The sequence below is a fragment of the Equus quagga genome, chromosome 1 (assembly GCF_021613505.1).
Source record: "Equus quagga isolate Etosha38 chromosome 1, UCLA_HA_Equagga_1.0, whole genome shotgun sequence".
NCBI classification, from domain to species: domain Eukaryota; kingdom Metazoa; phylum Chordata; class Mammalia; order Perissodactyla; family Equidae; genus Equus; species Equus quagga.
In genome coordinates, this window is record NC_060267.1 from 146,892,556 (window position 1) to 146,905,972 (window position 13,417).

Consider the following 13,417-nt stretch of genomic DNA (forward strand, 5'->3'; position numbering starts at 1 on the left):
TGACATTCGACAATAGGCCCCAGCCACCAACTGTGACAACTCAGCAGCTGGCCCAACGCAGACAGGTTATAGATACAGCCAAAAGAACTTGTCCCCAACCTGTTCCCAGATGAAGAGGTTTCAGCTGTGGACAACTCCTCTGACTCTCACCCCAGGCAACTGGACACCAGCCCTGACTTATTTGTGACTTACTGACAACAACCAGAGAGAATTGCTCATGTGCAGGGAGATGGATTTTCCTCTGGAACCTGCCCTTTTCTCTATTCATAGAACTTTCCCACAACCCCTAGGAAGGAGGACATTAGCTTTCAAAAGAAAGCACTGTTAGAGTGATGGTAGGTAAGCGCTCATGACAACAATGTGCTGCCATCGCCTCCTGGTCTCCATTACCGCCCCTGATGTGCCTTGGCTTCAAGGCGGTCTACCAAGTCAAGCAGAATTTGCCTATTTCTCAAATATTCTTCCTCCTCCAACTCCCATTTTCTGATGTGTCAGTGTCCCTCCATGTGTCAGTCAGGGTCCACTCAGGAAAACATAACCCATACCACATATGGGGAACTAGTTATACAGGTATTGGAAAAACCAAAAAGTCAACAAGAGATATTGAGGCAACCTAGAGATTAGCAAGAGCATGCAACTGCTATCATCCCTAGGGCTGGAGGAAGAAGGACAGGAGGTAGTGTTAACAGAGTCCAGGAGCAGAACTGGAACCACAAAAGTGGTGTCACCCGGTTGGAGGCACTACCCCCCCTCCTCCCACCCTCAATCTACCAGTGCTTCCCACTGGCAGCACCTGGTTGGCAAGGCAGCCTGGGAAATGTAGTTGTAGAGTCAGCCTTTTGTAATACCAAGCATGGAGAGTGGAGCTGAGAACAAACTGGAAAATGACTACCACTCTCTGAAAATGTCATTTCTGCAACAAATGAGGGCTCAAAATCCTCTCCAAGTGGACTCTGCCCTTTGATCAGACTACCTGACATAGTGCAAAATTCACAAAGCAAGGAAGTCAGGCGTTGTCACCAAGGTAGGACCAATGACTTTGCCCAGTGTTTACCAAAGAGGGTCTTTGTAGAACTAGTTTTGGGAAATGTTAGCAGTTGTGGAAGGGAGGGAGGGAGGAAAAGAATCTGGGAAAACAGGAGTTTTTTAAGTGGAGATTAGGAAAGATCTGATTTGCATTTTTACAAGAGAAACCTGGTTGTGGTTTACAGCAGGGCTTCTCAAACTTTAATGAGCATACAGATCACCTAGGGATCTTGTTAAACGGCAGATAATTTAGCAGGCTGGGTTAGTGCCTGAGATTCTGCGTTTCTAGCAGGCTCCTAGGTGATGTCAATGATGTTGGTCCATTGACTGCATTGAAAATAAGAATTTAGAGAGACTTTTGAGTTTGTGTAAATGATGATCCAGGAGGAACAAGGTGTTGATCCAGAAAGAGAGAAAGAAGATAGAAGAGGCAGTGCACCCCACGGTCCGGACCTGTCTCTTGCTTCAAGTGTCTAGACGGTACAGACCCAGGGATGCCCCTTCTTCCAGCCTCCGACCACCCGCCTACTGTTTTTTCCATTGCAGCTTCCAGGACCATCTTCTCGGCGGTCCTCTGCTCCCACCAACACCACACTTTGTGCTTAGCTCCTTATTGCCGACCAACCTTGAGCTCTTAGATTCATCAGAATTATTCCGCCCAGGTGGAGACGGCCATCAACCATCTGGTCAACTTGCATCTGTGAGCCTTCTTCACCTACCTACCTCTCTCTAGCTTTGTTTCCACCATGAGGATGTGGCTCTGGAGGGGCTTGGGCTGCTTCTTCTGTAAGTTAGCCAAGAAGAAGCCCGAGGGCTCTCAGCATCTCTTGAAGACGCAAAACCAGCACGGTAGCTGTCCCTTCTTCCAGGACATGCAGAAGCTATCCAGAACTAAGTGGGGTAAAACCCTTGACCCCGTGGAAGCCGCCATGATCTTGAAGAAGAACTTCAACCAGGCCCTTTTGGATCAGCATGCTCTGGATACTGCCGGCACGGACCCTCATCTCTGTGACTTCCTGGAGAACCACTTCCTAGATGAGGAGGTGAAACTCATCAAGAAGATGGGCAACCACCTGCCTTACCTCTGCAGGCTGGCTGGCGCCCAGGCTGGACCGAAGGAGTATCTCTTTGAACGGCTCACTCTCAAGCAGAACAAGGAGTCTCTGGAGCCCAGAGGCCTTTGAGGGGCCCCTCTGGCATCCCCCTTGTGTCAGGCCTTCTATCTGAGACTCTTCCTGCAGCCACAAGGCAGATTTTTTACCACCTTTGAGCCCTCTCACAAGCCATGGAGCAAATGGAAACAATAAAGCTTTTTGCAACAACAAAAGAAGATGATTCTTGAGACTGGGAGAGAAGATAGGATGCTGGGCATAGATAAAGGAAGTGGCCTTAGGTGGAAAGAGAGATCCTCTATGAAAACAGGAGGGAAGAAAGATGTAGGCAGAAGCAGGAAGTTTAGCGTCCAATAATTTTGCAAAATCCTTTTGATCAATATTAAATAGATTTCAGTTCATATAGGTTTCTTAACTGTGGTTTCTTTCAGAACCTTTAATATACTAATGCGTAACGTGAATCAATCAGAGATTTCCTAATCATAATTGACTACACTCCTCTTTTCATGGATCACATAAGGGCCTTCTGTTCTGGAAAACGTACCCTGGAAAATACTGACCTACCTAATATATGCCTGGACTTGCCTAGCTATTAAATGGAGACAATAGGATCTTATCTGACAATTACTTCATAACGATACTGTGAAGATAAGTTTGAAAAATATATATTTCATAGTTAAGTTCTCAGTGTAGAGATTCAAATAGGGAAAGGCATATGTTCATGAACAGTATAGTCCAGGCGGTCATCTGAGAAAGTAAAGCAGGCTGTTGTCCAGGAGACCTCCCAGGGTGGCATTTAATTACTTTGCTGAATTTACCAAAGCTCTCAGTCTTGCAGGCTCAGAGACTCTTTCCTCAATACACCAAAAGCAGACATCTCCCAGAAGTAAGTGTGCATGAACAAGTATCTCAATATAGAAACAAACTGGGGGCTAGCCTGGTGGCACAGCGGTTAAGTTCACACGTTCTGCTTTGGTGGCCTGGGGTTTGCTGGTTCAGATCCCAGGCACAGACCTATGCACTGCTTGTCAAGCCATGCTGTGGCAGGCTCCCACACATAAAGCAGAGGAAGATGGACATGGATGTTAGCTCAGGACCAGTCTTCCTCAGAAAAAGGAGGAGAAAAAAGAGGAGGATTCGCAGCAGATGTTAGCTCAGGGCTAATCGCCCTCAAAAAAAAAACTAACTAAAATTTATTGATTTACAACAATGAGGGCTGTATCTGTCACATGGGCCACTACAACCTTATTTATTCATTCAAGAGTATTGACTGATTGCCTATTATATGCTGGGTCATGAAATGGGCATACGATCTAGGCAGCACTAGTCAGTGTCCTTCCTGGGAAGTGATGCACAGATCTTTCTGCTGATGTTGTTAAGCTTGAGAGGATGTGACTCTTGGGCTGCTGGGGGGTTAAAGGTGTTGGAAAGGCCTGTCTGCAGAGAGAATAGGATGGACATGCAAAGAAAAGTAGAGACAAACTGTGTTGAGAACTGGATGGTGAGAGAATCCTACTGCCAGTGAGGTCAGGTTTCCAGTCCCTGAGACCCTAGGTTCTTTGGCTCTTCCTCGTACCCTCTAAATTAGCCCATGATCCTTCCCAGTTATCTGAATTGATAAATTCTTTCTACTTACGCTGATCTTAGTCAGGTTTCCGTCCCTTGTAACTGACAGAGTCCTGACCTGTGTACCTGGTATGTCACTTGTATGGAATAAGACAAGGCATTTAGAGCAGCTGGTGCTCTCTCGTGATTCATGAACCTTGACAGAGAAGATGAAAGATATAACCTAGGCAGGAAAGCTTTTAAGGCTAATGTGTGCAAAATCTGAGAAAAGAGAGTAAAGAGTGGCATTTTCCTCTCTGTGGCTTGACAAAGCACAGTGTTGACCTTTTACAAACAAGAAGGATAGAACTGAGCTAGTCTTTTAGATATTTGGTTGCAGAATCGGTCAGTACCAGCCCATTTCCTTAGTTGTTTCTCTTTTGTTCACAGCTGCAGCCTAGCGTTCTGCCCCCAGGCGCAATCACAGCCTGATAAAAGAGGCATCTGACTAGCTCCAACCCCATAGCTAGGCATCAGCACGCATGATGGGCTCTATTCTGGTTGCAGTGACCCAGTTCTGATCAGTGAGCTCTGGTCTCTTGTCTGAGGATGGTCACATCCCCAGCATCCCCAACTGTCTGATTATTTGCCTTTTGCATTGTCTCTGTTCCTGAATTCTTATTCTACTATGCTGCCTAGTATACAGTACCTCATTCTGCCTCCTCTACTATGGACTATAGATTTGCTCGCTCCCTCAGGCCAGTGGTCAGTATCTAGCCACCCTCTAACCCATCACCCTGGATTTTGCTCATCCTGAATTCCTATCTTTCTACATTGCTTATTTATTTATTTATTTTTTAAGATTGGCACCTGAGCTGACAACTGTTGCCAATTTTTTTTTTCTGCTTTATCTCCCCAAATCCCCCCCGGTACATAGTTGCACATCTTAGTTGTGGGTCCTTCTAGTTGTGGCATATGGGACACCGCCTAAGCGTGGCCTGACGATGTCTGTGCCCAGGATCCCAAACGGCGAAACCCCAGGCTCCGGCGAAACCCCAGGCTGCCCCAGCAGAGCATGCGAACTTCACCACTCAGCCACGGGGCCGGCCCCCTACACTGCTTATTGTAACAGTTTCAGGAGGCTCAATTAATAACCTCCTACTCTCCTTTCAAGTTCTCAGCCAACTGAGAGACAAACACAGGAGTCAGACAGACGAACAAAATACCAGTTTTATAACTGGTAAGAGTGATAGGGAGTAAGTGGCATGTTGTGTGCCTCACACTCTCGCTAATAATCTTCACTCTGGAATTAAACTAAGCATTCAGCAGAGGTGGCGGCATGGCATGCTACTCTAGCCTGTGTGCCCTGATGATGGTCCTAGGGCCCTGGCTGGGCAGCTGGCTGCCAGCACTATGTCCACATCACCCAGTCCCCAGTGACAACTGCCCTGGTGAACTTCACCTAGCATCTTCGTTGGGTTCCCTAGAAGCAGATGCTAAGACAATGACTCAAGAGCAAGTAGTTTATTTGGGAGCTAAGAAAACACCAGTAGAAGGGTTAGTGACACAGTATGGGAAAGGCAGACAAATAAAGGGGGATTGACCTTATCAAGCTAATTACCGTGGGGACAACTGGAGCTCAATCAGATGGGGAACTCTGGGAGCCCATGTAGACTCATGCTCAGGTATCCCACCCAAGGAATGAGGAGTCTTGCTATGTATACACTAACTTTCAATCATCGGTTGAAGCTAGTGGGGAGTGGGGATGAGGCAAAGGGAAGAACAGTAATTCCTGGACACTAGCAGCCTGCCACACAGGTGAGCAAAGTGGGCTTCAATGGGCAGAGAACAGCCCTCAGACAGAGTTGCAGGTGCCAGCAGTTAGAAATTGAGCTGCTGGGGGCTGAGGGGATGTGAATAGAACAACACCAATGTCATTTAGCCTCTGGATTCTATCTTTGATCCCAAGGAGAAAAATCTGAATGAGAAGCTCCTTTGTTTCCTCCTTTGAGTGACTATGACTCAGGCTCACACCACCTCCACCTGCATCACCACCGCTCCGCCCCTGGAGACCAAACCCATGACGGAACAGGGCGGTGAGGACCTGACCTGAGCTGGACCCGCCTCTTTGGCAGCAGCTATTGCGAGGCCAAGGAGAGTGAGATCACAGGGCTGTGTTATCTGAGGACTTTCCCCCAGGCAAAAAGTAACCCCTGACCAAGGAACTGAGGAAGAAGGTAGAGACAAGTCATTTCCCACAACAAAAGAAGCAAAAAGAAATGTTTCTAAAGTAGCAATAATAAAAAACAAATTTTGATTAACCATGCAAGAGGAAAGATTGAGTTATCTTCTTTTTTTTTTTTATAAAAGGTGGCATTACAAAATTGGTATTATATGAAAAGGTAACCAAAGAGTAGACAGACATACAACCTAGGAAATGTATTATAGAAGCATAATGACCACTTCATAATACTTTATACCCTCATCTTCTTTCTAGTAGGACACAGAGGCTGGATGAGACAGTCCTGGCAGCAGCTACGTGTTCTATCCAGAGTCACCACCCCTCTTTGACATTCAGGCACTTTTTTGAAGTCTTACTCCATGGGTCATGTCCTTTTCTCCCTAGAGTCTGCCCTCTGAGCCTCCCTTGTCCCCCCTGAAAACTGAGCATCTCTGGAGTGACCCACCCATCAGATATGTTTATACAGTTGGTACATGTCTGAACCATAAGGATGGATAGGGATCAAAAGTGCTCCCTAGGAGCAATCCCAGGAGATTCCGAATTCCCAATGTGGGCCAATGGGGAAGGGGTGTTGCCTAATCACTGCCGTGAGCATTGCATCCCAGCTCATGCCCTCTTGACACCGTGGCAGTAGTCACTGTTGGTACTCCACCCGGATTCCTTTACCTGAAGAATTTAGAGCTGCTGTGGGTGCTGTGACCTTCTCCTGTGCTCTGCCCTGGGGGAAATTACCCTTGGCTCGTAGGAGCCAACTCCCTGGATCTCCCTGGGAAGTTATGCCACCATTTCCCTCAGGGGCAGCCAATGATTGAGCAAGACAGGAGTGCAAAAACATCAGGGTAGGGCAACTCTGGGTTTTGATTTACACTCCACGGCACTCTCCAGTAGAATTTTCTCTAATGACGGAAATGCTTGTGTCTACTCTGTTCAATATGGTAGCTCCTAGATACATGTGGCTAGTGAGCACCTGACATGAGACTGAAAACTGAATTTTAAATTTTAGTTGTTTTTAATTAATTTAAATTTAAATAGCTACATGTGGTTCTGGCTACCATATTAGACAGCACAGATCCAGAATCTCCCATGGATCAGGCCAAGGTTAGACTTTGCCTAAGACCGCAACCTTACTCATCTCTCCCCATTTTCCTATCCTATTTCACTCCCTTCTTTACTGGGTTCTCTTGAGAGCACAGCCTCAATAAATCATGTGCACTTGAACCTCTATCTCAGGATCTGCTTCTAGGAACCTACATGAGACATTACGTTACAATTATTTAACAGTAAATTACAGAAAGCTTAAACCCTGAATCAAAAGTGCACATATGATTTCAGTACCAGTCAGAATTTTCTTAGCAGAAAGTATAAAAGAATCTCAAACCCATCTGGATAAGCATCAAGGAAATGGATTATCCTACACCTGGAGGTCCAAGGATAGGATAGCTCCAGGGTGGGATAATTCAGTGCCTCAGTGACATCCTCAAGGACCAAGTTCTTTGAATCTTGCTGGTCTGTCACCCTGGTGAGCAGACTTCATTTTTGGATCACCTTTCCCCTCATCATCGTAAGGTGGCTGCCAAGTGCCAGCCTTCACATCTAGATACAGCTGTGTCCAGAAAAAAAGAACATCTTTTCCAGTGTGTCTTTTATTAGGAGCAAGAAAATCTTTCCCAGAAGCCTCTTTCAGACTTCCCCTTGGTTTCATTGGTCAGAACTGCATCACACGGCCATGTCTAAACCAATCAGTGCAAAGGGGAATGGGGAAACCATGACTGTCATAGAACAATCAGGACGTGCCCTGTGGGTCTGTGGCCAGCCTCTCCTGAAGCACATGGCTGAGCAGAGAAGGATAAATACCTAAATACAATATAGCATCTATGTGTATGGGTTGGGAGCTGATTACAATGAATATTAGAGAGACAACCACAGTATCAATTACAGGTTTCTTTAGGCCAGCTTTTCCTACAATATGTTCTGTGAACCAGCTATGTGAAAATTATTTAGAGGTCTTGTTAATATGCAGATTTTTAGTCCTAAGGCATTGTCTGATACATGGCAGGAGCTTAAGAGATATTGGTTGGAAGGAAGGCAGGGAGGGAGAAAGGGAGGGCAAGAAGGAGACCTACGGAGTGAGAATCACCCTCAGATGGTTTTTCTGCTCACTAATGCTGGAGAACAACTAACTTAAGCTGAAAGCTAAAGATTTATCTCTAGTCCCTTCATTACCAATCTCCCAGCAGAAGGGATGCAGTACGTGATCACGTTGCCACATGTATGGCTCTTTGCTATAACACTCTCGGTGATGTTAAGATGACAAGAGTGCCCATCAGTTGTACTTAACATACATTATTAATACGGCTCTCAGCTTCACTTGCTGAATCCACGATTCCTGTTACAACACTTCATGAAAAATAAATGAGTGTGATAATGCCTTCCACTTTGTGGACTAATATATTAACAAACATTTAAGAAGACATAAGTATGACGTTTGTGGAAAGTACCATCTGGGACCAATTTTTAATGCAATGAAAGATCTCAGGGGTGGTTTTGGCATCTGGAAAGCAGCTGCCACTAACAGTAAAGGCTAGCTGTTTATCTCCTGAATAACTCCAAATGGAGTCTGATATAATGCTCAGGCTCCAGTTAACTAATCTCAGTCTCCAGGGAAAAGAAAACCTGAGCAGTGACAGACATTTATGTCAGAGGAGGGACTCGTTGCCGGAGAAACCGAACAGGGATCAGCTCCATTTTATTGACTGTGAATACTTTGACTTTGCCAGTGCCTGCTGAGCATCGTCATTGGATATCTAAAAATCATTTCAAGTTTAAAAGACCCGAAATAAAGTTCTTGATTATACCTTTATAGCTGATGTTCCTGTCTTCGTTTTCCTCCCTTCCTTGTCTTGCTGTCTCTGTGCCTCCGCTTCTGCTCCGCCATCACCTCCCTAAGAAACTGCTTGCACCCAAGTCCTGGCTTCAGTCTCTTCTTTTGAGGAAATCCAAACTCAGACAGGTGACATCAAAGGAACAAACGTTTCTTAAATTATTACTAGAACACTATTTCAGAGACATTATGAATATAGTATGCATGCCGCACAATTGACATATACTTGGAAGGATAGCCATGGTTAAAGAGGCACGAGAAATGGGTAACAACATTTACCTCTGGGGAAAGGAACTGGAACCAGGGAAAGGATGAGAAGGGAACTTAGTCTTCTCTGTGACTTTTTCTAGGTTGAATGCTTTTGCCTAGTGGAAAATAATTGCCTATTTTAAATCAAGGCTGTCATAGTGACTCTGAAATCAAGTACGTACCCAGGTTGAACCAGCCCAGTATGGAATTTGCCTTGTGCCTGCATTTGGGGGAGTGACTTCCTCATTCCTGGAATCTCTTCTTGGTGCCATAACCACAATTTGTTTAAGCTGCTTTGTAAAGAGAGCCCAAATATGTAAAGACCTACTGAACTGGGTGAGCAGAGTCACAAATAAGAGAGGAGTTGTCATATGTAAAGCTCCATGGCTGAAACTAGGGGGAAAAAATGTATTTCATGGTCCATAGGTAATTAATGCAACAGATTTCTACTGTGACTTCCACTGTGTAGCCTCATTACCCTCAAGGTTTTTAGGTCTTTGATTTGAAAGTGACTGACAGGGTGGGATTACCATGGGATAATTAAATTATTCTCCATTTCAGAGTATATGCTACAAGTCAGTGTTTCCCAAAGAGTGAGTGGGACCCACATATCTCTGGGGTCCAGGAGGAGATTTTAGGTGGTCCCTGGCCTTTCCTAACTATGATCTGCCTTTCATGGTGAACCTTTTCATCCATGCCCTTTATGGGAAAGGGTTTGCCGGTTCTAAACAAGGCTGGCAGAGAGAAATATTGTTGCAGGACTGCTGACAGTGATGGCTCCTTCTGCTGATGGAGGCCTGGGTAGAGAAGGCTGTGCCTAACACCCCAATCAGAGTCAGAGATAAGGAGGGACTTCCCCTATCTCAGTTGACGGATGGAGGGTGAGAGAAAGCATCATGTTGCGGTAGCTTCTCTGGATCTGATAGTGAAAGTGAGGCTTCAATTGGCTACATGCAAAACATTATCCTACAGAATGGATGAGGACAATTATCAAGGATAATTCTCTACAAATTATAAAGTTCAAGGCAATCACCACCACCCTGCAACTCACTTAAATGAGTTGAATATTAATTGAATACATTCCCTAAATTATTCTCAGATACCTTCCCACCTCCCCTCAAGCTATCAGAGGGCTCAGGGCTACTGTACTGGCATTCTCGAGTTTTTGGTATTGGTCACCCAGCATTGCCTCCTTAACCACCTGGGTTCTAGGCTGTCTGCTTTTCTCAGACTCAGGTTTCTGTTAGAACTTGGCTGACTCTCTCAATCCCTGGCTGCAGACCTACTCCTAGCCAAAGTTAAAAGGGAACTCAGAATGGGCGGCAGCAACAGATGAGAAATCATCAGGCAGAAGCAATGAGCCAGACCTCAGAAGGGCCAGATATTTTTTTTTTTGGTTTTGTTTTGTTTTGTTTTGATTTGTTTTGTTTTGTTTTGAGGAAGATTAGCCCTCAGCTAACTACTGCCAGTCCTCCTCTTTTTGCTGAGGAAGCCTGGCTCTGAGCTAACATCCGTGCCCATCTTCCTCTAGTTTATACGTGGGACGCCTACCACAGCATGGCTGCCAAGCAGTGCCATGTCCGCACCCGGGATCCGAACCAGCGAACCCCGGGACGCCGAGAAGTGGAATGTGCGAACTTAACCGCTGCGCTACCGGGCCGGCCCCAGAAGGGTCAGATATTAAGACATGACCAGCCATTGGATGTCAGGAACAGACAAGAAAGTTGAAAGTCACCAAAGAGATACTCTTATTAAGTCTGCAGGTAACAGCAGAGAGTGCTGGCTTAAACAACAAAATCTAGATTCAAACAGAACTCAGTTCGCTAGCATGTAGCAACATGAAATTTTAAAGGAGCCAAAGCGCTTTTGCTTTTGGTATCACCATGCACTAAGCACTGATGGAAGACACTTGGTTTGGGAACAATTTCATGTGAAAAACATTTCGGAGTTTAGACCAGCACAGCCGCAATGTGAGCCTAGACTATTGATCTTGGGTGAAGGAGAATGGGATTTCATGGTTCCCTTGAAGTCTACGCGTCAGACCACATCTGGGATGTGTGGGTCCTGGTCTGGGTAGAAGGACTGAGAAGGGATCTTAGCAGAAGGCACACAGATCCCCTCTCCTGGGCACCCATTCCTCACATGCTGTGACTGTTGGCTGCTAACGGCTTACAGCTGTAGCCTGCTCCTGAGACCTCCTTTGCCCAGACAGGAACCTCTTCACTCTGGAAGCTTCCTCCAAACTCCCCTCACCCCCAGAGCCAGTGACTGAGTGACACAAAGTACAAAAGACTGAACTGCATGTCTCAGGTGAGCTAACTCTGTGGTGCCATTCATGCTCCAGTGCTGCGCTGGGGATCAGCCTGAAGCTCATCTCCAGCTGAGACCCCATCCTTGCTCAGCTCTGTCCCCTGCCCCATCCTGGACCCCTCATGCCCCCACAGGTGTCCCCCGAGGGCCCCCCCCCCCCCAGTAAATCACTTACACTGGAATCCGTGTCTCAGACTCTGCTGCTAGGGAACCTGACCTGAGGGAGAAGCACGAGATGATGAGAACTCTGGAAATGATATCATTGAAAGAGAGATGAAAGAGCTGAAATGTTTAGTCTAGGGAAAAACAATGTGTGGGAATACAATAAGCAGCAAATTTCAAATATTGAAAAAACAAGAAAGTAGAAAAAGGACAGGTTGGATAAAAATTAGACCAAGGCAGAATTTGGCTCAGTATCAGAAAGAAGTTTCTAATAATCAAAGCTTTACAACATAGGTATAGACTGCCTTGCAAATTGCCAACCTGCCGTGGGAAGTATTCCCCAGAATCCAAACGACCAATGGATGGGGTATGGGAGTGGGAAATCCGGGCATTGCCTGGTGGCACCAAAGGAAACACTCCAGTTGTTATTACTCCAAGTGACCACAAGATGGCATCAGCAGAGAACTCCCCAAACGGTGATTAAATAGAAAATTCTGGTTTCCACAGATTTGATTGAGATATTCAGACATTATAGGAGGTGTTGTGTCTACCATCATAAGCCCTTATAGATTTATGACACACAGACGTGGGAAGTAAAAACATTTCCCCAAATCGTATATTTTACTATGGGAAAAAATGGAATCTCAGAGGTAGCAAGAGGTAAACGTTGATCCTTAAGGTTACACTGAATCAGGGTAAACACATTTCTTACATTCTGATCATGATGCTACCTCTACCTTGTTACACAGGTTTCCAGGTCGAGCCACTGTGCACCTTCCGCGGGAGGGGTCTGTGTTTGAAATAAGCTCAACAATGGGGCGACATGTTAGGCCTCAGCCTGCGTTGGCCTATGGTCCTCACAGAAAAAAAAACCCCACATTGCTAGGTCTCTCCTACACCACCCTCGAAGTCTACAGGAAGATGAACTGGCACCGAAGGCCTGACTGAAAAATCTACTGGGGAACCCAAATATGCCTGTGATTCCAGGAAGCAGATTGATGCCAGAGTTCTGCTTGCAACTCTGAGGCCCGTGAATCCCACCAGGCCTCGCAACCCTGCCATGCCTGGTCCCCACCTGTGGTAGCCAGCCTCCAAGATGGTCCCCCAATGAACCTTTCCTCCTGGTGTCTGTGCCCTTGTATCGTCCCCGTCCACACTGAGTCAGGGCTGTGTGACAATAGGATACTGTAGGAGTGGTGGCGTATGTCTTCTGAGGCTCGGTCATAAAAGACATTTGCAGCTCCCGCCATACTCTCTCTTGGCTCACCCACTCTGGAGGAAACCAGCTGCTATATTGTTAGGACATTCGAAAAGCCCTATGGAGAGCTCCTTGTGGGGAAGAACTGAGGCCTCCTCCAACAGCCAGCACGGGCTTGCCAACCACCTGCATGAGCTGTCTCGAAAACCAATCTAGCCCTAGTCAAGCCTTCATATGACCACAGCCTGGCCAATATCTTAAATGCAGCCTCATGAAAGACCCCAGGTCTGAACTACTCAGTTGCACTACCCCTGAATTCCTGACCCACAGAAGCTATGAGATAATGTTTATTGTTGTTTTAAGCTATTAAGTTTGGGAGTAATTTATTTCGTAGCAATAAACAACTAATACAATACCCAAAATGCTAACTTCCCCAGCCATATACACTCTCTTTTCAAATAGTTTCCTCTCTTCACTTCTGCTGCTGTATTCACCACTCTGGTTAAGTAACAGTAACCTGCTAACTTGGAAATGCAACAGACAATTTCCAGCCCTTACGTTACTGAATCTCACTGCTTTGTTTGACAGTGGGGATCTTCTTGAGAATTCCTGCTCCCTGGCTCTCGTTGCCTGGCTTCCATGACACTATGTGGACCTGGGTCTACTGATTTTCTCTTGCAGGTCTTCCTGCT

At 46.0% G+C, this 13,417-nt stretch overlaps 1 pseudogene; it reads left to right on the forward strand.

Annotated features, from left to right (window-relative positions):
* Positions 1 to 1,520: 1,520 nt before the first annotated feature.
* Positions 1,521 to 2,408, forward strand: LOC124226511 (ferritin light chain-like; annotated as a pseudogene).
* Positions 2,409 to 13,417: the final 11,009 nt, after the last annotated feature.